This window comes from Saccostrea cucullata, unplaced genomic scaffold (assembly GCF_032062105.1).
Source record: "Saccostrea cucullata isolate Sc308-1 unplaced genomic scaffold, CSIRO_AGI_Scuc_v1 ctg2940, whole genome shotgun sequence".
NCBI lineage: Eukaryota > Metazoa > Mollusca > Bivalvia > Ostreida > Ostreidae > Saccostrea > Saccostrea cuccullata.
Window position 1 is genome coordinate 10,988 of NW_026933644.1, and position 6,914 is coordinate 17,901.

Sequence of the window (6,914 nt, forward strand, 5' to 3'; positions counted from 1 at the left end):
TGTGCTCTGCTACTATTAAGTATTGTTTTACGGACTTTAAATATTGTTTTAAATACTTTAAATAATGTTAGTTTTCTCCATATGCTATATGTAATAAAAATATTATTATATATCGGCCTAAAATAATGTTGCTATACATGTACATGTTAAAATATTACTAGTATACCTTACATGAATTATATGGAGATATGAAAACCACGTAGATTATGTTAATCAGAAACCCAAGCATCTCTTTTATGTAAACTTCAGAGTAACTGTGTATGCAATCAAATGTTTTAACAAATGACCATTGACCAGGTGAGTAAATTTACGAGTTCCATTTTGACTGACAAAGCAGCTCTCAATGATATAAAAATGCCTGGACTTTAATTTATCGTGCGGAATGGTTGTGTATAATGTTGAAAAAACGTTAATTTTTTAGCTGTTGATTCTGGTAACATCTTGTGATTTCAAATTGATCAAAAGTTCTTTGGAGTTTTTGAGTATCTACATCTGATTCACACCACTCCTTGAATATATTTTTGCACAGTACTTTTGAAGTTTTTCCTTCACTACTGTCAATATCTTAGTGAGAAGTAATGAAAGAAGCTTGGTTTAACATTTACTAGAACACGCAATGTATCTTTGTAAGGATTTACTAAATGGTTGACTAACCTTAACTTGGAATAAAGTGTAATTCATCAAAGGACGCTTTATTATAGCAAGTTTGATAAATTACTTGCAACGCACTCCAGCAAGATGGTTTGTTGATAATTATTGGTAATATCTTATTATATTATGTATATTATTTCAGTGCAATTATTGCGGTGCGGCTGTCATACGTCAATAACAAACTTATCAATTTCACCAAGAAATGATTGTTAATTCACTGTTTGTATGTTTATAAGGTTCCGATTAAGAATTTCCACTGAAATAGAGACGTCACCATTTACCGGCCATGTGCTTCAAATTAAGACCTTTGATAGGCACTCAGGTCTGTTAAGCAGTGAATGTTCCTTTTTATGCCTACTCCTCCCAACTCGGTTTTGAAGGTCTCATTCAAACGACCAAAACTTTCACACCAAGGTGTCCAGCCCTGGGGGAAGGAACAGTTTCTTCCTATCCAATTCTCGACGGAAGACCTCTCTATATAAGGAGATACATTACAATAAAAGGTAATGATAATTTAAGGTAAATTTATTATTGAAAGAGAAAATGCAATACATTAAAATATAAATACAATACTTCATAACAAAGGTATAAATATGCATGAATTATTGCAAAAAGATATATACAATGAATTCGTATATCTGGTACACAAAGATATACTGAAAGGAAAAAGAAACGCAGGGTAAACTTTTGAGGTGAATTAAATTTGTTTTTACTCAAAATACTTTTTAGTTTTTCTATCAACCTTTTAAAATCATCTTTCAAAAAGATATAACCAAGTTCTCATATGATTTTGTCCAATTATTCATAAGTTATTGAAGCTCAAATGACGATACCCCCCAAAAGTGAAAATCGAAAACTCTCATTATCTTCAATGTCTATCTCGTGAATTTGTCAGAGTCTTATTTCTCCTTTGCATGGAATTTCACCAGAGTGTTTATTTTTTAAATTCTGGCTATATTTAGCATGGGTAACCACGCAAAAAAAGTCAAACAGTGCGCGCATGCGCCAGTGAAAGGAATACAGCCGTAAGTTGACTGGCTCAAAAAACCAAATTGCAGAACTGTTTTCTTTCAAATTTCGTATGAATGTAATGATTATAATCATCTTCTCTATAAATGGCTGTTTTTGTGGAAGTCAGGTGGCGATTTAAGGTGATTCGAACATGACGAAATCAAATCTACCGCGGAACTCGAACTGCTGAAAATAGGCTGATCACTGCTGACGTCGTGATACTCATTATTACGTTTCATTTTGTTTTAAAAGTAATTTAATGGACCACAAGCAACGATTGATAGAAAAATAAAGTAATTGTCAATAGAATTCTGATAAAATCATTCAACATTGGATTTTCGAGTCTTCTTCCGACATTAGGAATTTACGACAATTAACTGGCCGTTTTCCGCCACAATGTTGACAGAGAGACAGTCTCTTTTATTTTCAAAGAAAAAACACTTTATTCGGTTGTTTTTTGTATCCAAGAAGTGTACTGATATATGTTGTTTGGAACCTTGCAACAACCGTTCAGACGATTTTATTTCTAGGTACAACATGCACGACAAGATAAAAATGTACCCCGTGATTTTCAGGTAGGCCTTAAAGACTAAATACAACAAAACGTTCCGACCGAGACTTTTTGTTTACTATGTTTGGTACGCAATGTCTTCTAAGAAGACACATTTTATTTACATCATGATGAAAGGTTAGCTCATCTAGTAAATGCAGAAGTATAATCTGATCTATGTTCGCTTTTGTCTCATCTCGAAAATGAAGGGAAAAAAATCTAATGGCTGCTATGGGCAGTGCATAGAATGAGTCAATGACACCATTGATGCTGTGAGTTCTTATTCTCTTCATCAAGATATTTTGTACTTGTCCTTAAAAAAAATATTGAATTTATTCCCACAAATGAGAAAATAGCAAAAAAAGCATGCACATTTCATGATTTGTCATTGAGTGACTGATAAAAATAGCTCCCATGTTTATGATTTTTAAAATATGAGTTGATGTCTTTCCTACAAACTTGATGCAATGTCACACAGTGTAAAATAACATGATAAAAAGTCTTTAAAAAAAACAGCTGACCAATTATTATATTAAATGTATTCTCATGTTATGAAACATTATTGAGGACACTGGTTCTAAGTTCTTGTTTACAAAATGCATTCATTTATTAGTTTTTGTTCGGAAGTAATTTATAAAAAGGAAGGTCTAAAATTTTCAGAGAAGTCTATGAAATTCACATGTAAGTTGAATACTGTCAGATAAGTGATTTTTTTTTTCTTGGGGTAAATTTATATTAATGAAAGAGCCATGCCAAATCTAGAAAATGAATGTTAAACTCTTCAATTTGAGAGTGATTTTTGATTTTCCCTTATGATGTTGCACAGTATTCAAAGTTTGTGACTTAAACATAAAATTGAAAAAAAAAACGTAATACTTACCTTTTGAGCTTACTGTCAATGTAATTTTGTATTATATGCCTCAAGTTCTATGCATTTCATAGGCTAAATACATGCGGAATGTAAATATTATTTTGTAGGTTATTTCATTGGAATTATTACTATTAGAATATCAATAATCAGTCAGTAATAGGTAATTTTATAACAGATGTTACATTATTACATTTGTATTCAGTATCCACCTTTCAATAAGGCTGTATTTGAACTAAAGTTTTTTTTTCTTCAGACTAAGAATCACATCTGTGTTGAATTTGCTACATGTCAACATGACTGAGGTGTTTACACTCAAGCTGCAATGAAAGACCTAGGCTAATTGTTCATCAGAATTCTACCAATTGAAAGCCACAGAAAGTCAAGATTAAAGTTGGAAAATAATGGGAAGAAGCATTTGTGTCAGAACCCGCTTTAAGATTTAAAGCACTTTTATATGAACAGACCTGCTGCAAACATGTAAATGATATACTTTTTGAGAAACTTTTGTCATACTAAATCCTTCTTTTTTTCCATTCAGTGTGCCCATTTATGTTATTCCTAAGTTTAAGCTTGCAAAAGTTAAGCAATGATAAATTATACATATATAACATGGTTTCAAGGGCAGCATACCAAAATATTTGCCCTTCGGTGACAGGAAAGCCCTGGAGTATTATGTCGCCTGATGCCAAAGGCAAAGGGCGACATAACACTTCTGGGCTTTCCTTTCACAGAGGGGCAAATATTTTGGTACATGTATTAATGCCCGAGAATTAAGCCATGTTATATATGGTATATAACATTTTTAATCATTGAATCCTAAACAATCATCGATCATATTTATTGAACACTAGGCCTAGGTAAACATGTACGTTGAGTATAATTCAGAAATATTCGTGCTGTTTCATTGCAGAGAGTTTTCAATATACTGATAAGTTGGTAACCTTTGTTGTATTTAAAGATTTTTTTCTCCTCAATTTAATTATTTTAATTTATCTAAATTCAAATAAACAAATCTCAGATGTTGTCCCAACTTTTTAATTTTAGCAGAAATTTCTATGTTTGCTTAGCAACTGCCTCTGTAAATTTCGAACCTGACATATTTAATATGCAGAATGATTGCACGCCAGTGAACATAAATGTGTTTGGGAGGGTAATATAACTGTCAGCGGTGGAACATAACTATATCCGGCATGATTAAGCAGTTTTCTGGGGATATTGATAAAAATGATATATTTGTGATATAATGGGAAAACTTCTTCAAAAATGTTATATAAGTGGTTTGTCATTTTTGTCATGTTTTTCTAGATTTTTTAAAAAAATCTTTAAAATTCCTTTTGTGTGTGTGTGTATGTGTTCAAAAAGAGGAAATTTGGATTGTAAACCGTTGTTCTTATTCTTAATTTACTGAAATTGGGTCATATGTATATCACTATGTTCCATATTCCAATATGATATAAAAATATTTTAAATGGCAAGAAAAGGTCAGTCCATGAATATATATTTTTTATACCCCACTCAGAAGGAGAGGGGGAATACTGTATTACCATTTTGTGTCTATTTGTCTGTCTGTGTCCATCCAAAACAAATTTTCGTCGCAGTTTTCTCAGCAACTACTCATTGTAGATGCTTGACATTTTAAAACAATCTTCTCTGATACATGCCATATGATGGAATACATTTTGGCTCAAATCCTCTGTCAACTTCCTGTTTGTCTGTGCATCTGACCGTTTAATGCATAATAAATTTTTGTTGCGGTTTTCTCTGCAACTACTCATTGTAGATGCTTGAAATTTAAACACAATCTTCTCTAAGGTATGCTATATGTTTAGCTACATTTTTTTTCAAATTGGATATCAAAATCCTGTTTGTCTGTGCGTCTGTCTGTTTCACACATAACAAATTTTCGTCGCAGTTTTCTCATTAGCTATTCATAGCTGATGCTTGAAATTTTATTACACTCTTTGTTGAGGCATGCCATATGGTCGGAATAATTTTGATATGAATCTGATGTCAACTTCATATTTTTCTGTGCATCTGCCTGTAATTGAACTTGTGTATATTAACATGATAGTGCTTATCTTCATCGGAGCGGGGGAATAGCCAGTGAGCATTGGCTCACAGATTTCTTTACATCATTGATTTGTTATTTTAAAAATTCAGAGGAAATTCGGATTTGAAATGTGCACTTTTTTCACCTTAACTGTGCAAATATGTGAGTGTTATTTTCTAAATTAGGTATACATATAAAATCTTTAAAAAATTATGAAAAATTTTGTATCATGATATTGTGTTAAATGTTTAATTCGGCAAGAATCAATTCAGAAGTTTTAGGTTAAAAAAGAGCATAGGAAATACGGAAATTAGATGTAAATTTTAAAATTCTTTAAATTTTATTTTATTTTTTCTTCAAAAGTATTTTTTTAAAGTTTGTTTTTAACATATTTCATTAAATAAATTGACATTGATAAATTTTGATTAAGTTGTATAGCAACGATTGCCAATGTATGTATTTCGGGGTAATTTTAAAAATGGACCAGAGGAAATTCGGATTAGAATATCTTTTTATTTGACTCATGACCATACCAATTTCACCCCTCTGTTACTTAGCTATATATCTCTTATTTAAAATAAAGTTTAGAAAATAAATATCCTATTACTTTTAGTGTGTTTTTATAACCATTTTTGTTGTCAAGGTTAAGAAAAAATTGGCAATTTTTAAGACGACAGAGGAAATTCAGGCTGTCGTAGAATGTTGTTGGAATGTACTATCTATGTGTAAAAATGACAAGATGATGTTGATCTGTTACCCTTTTTTTAACATGAACATAAATAAATTCTGATGATAATTTTTAAGTTTTTTAATACTTTTTTGTACTGGTAGTGGGATTTTTTTCACAGATTTTACATTTTCAAACAAGGGCATATTCAGAGGTTGTTGCCATGGAAACGAGCGCATTAAGATATATATTTTTTTATGATTCTTAAACCACAAACTTGTCCTTTATCCGAAGGTAACCATCTTTTAAAATTCCAATTACTTTCACGACAGGTTCGAATCACCTTAAGAGATGGCAGGAAGAATAACCCGCTCGTAACATGACTATGTTTCGCGTTACCGTCATCGTCACAGTTGATTGAAAACCACTCCAGACCCTCTCTGACAACAGCTAAAACGTTTTACGGGGAAAAATTTACAAGAGACTGCTTAGTAAACCGTTGTTGCCTTTTTCAATAATTAAGCAATCCGAAAACAAGACCCCATTGAACTTCCGTAAACTGTGCCAAGATTGCAATAAATTCAAAATGTCTCTTAATATTGAAAAACGATGTGCATACCTCATATGCATCAAATAATGCAACAAGATTTGTTGACAAACTCGTCGTTATTAAATTGCACGTGTTTTGAGCTTTTTAGCGTTTTCCCTATGTGACGTAATATATTTTACGGTTGAGTAATTCTGAATACTGATTTTGATGCACAGTAACTAAATTTCCCTTCTGACAAATTTTCGCAATTTTCGGTCATGTGGTCAAATCTTTATTGAAAATTATGCTACCCTGCGTTTCTTTTTCCTTTCAGTATATATCAAAAATTCCGTACACAAAGCTATAAATATGTAAAGCGTTCAATAACAGATATACAGGAGTGTATATCAAAATAGATATATTTTCACATTTATTCTTAGTCAAATACTAAACCACGTTTTGGGGGAAAAGGTATTTTGGAGTTTTTCTGATACATTAAATTGTCGTACTTTAAAAAAAATAAAACAGCGAATAATAGACGGTGAAATTCAGATACATTTTTACAGAGTACAAAAGAGTCACTGC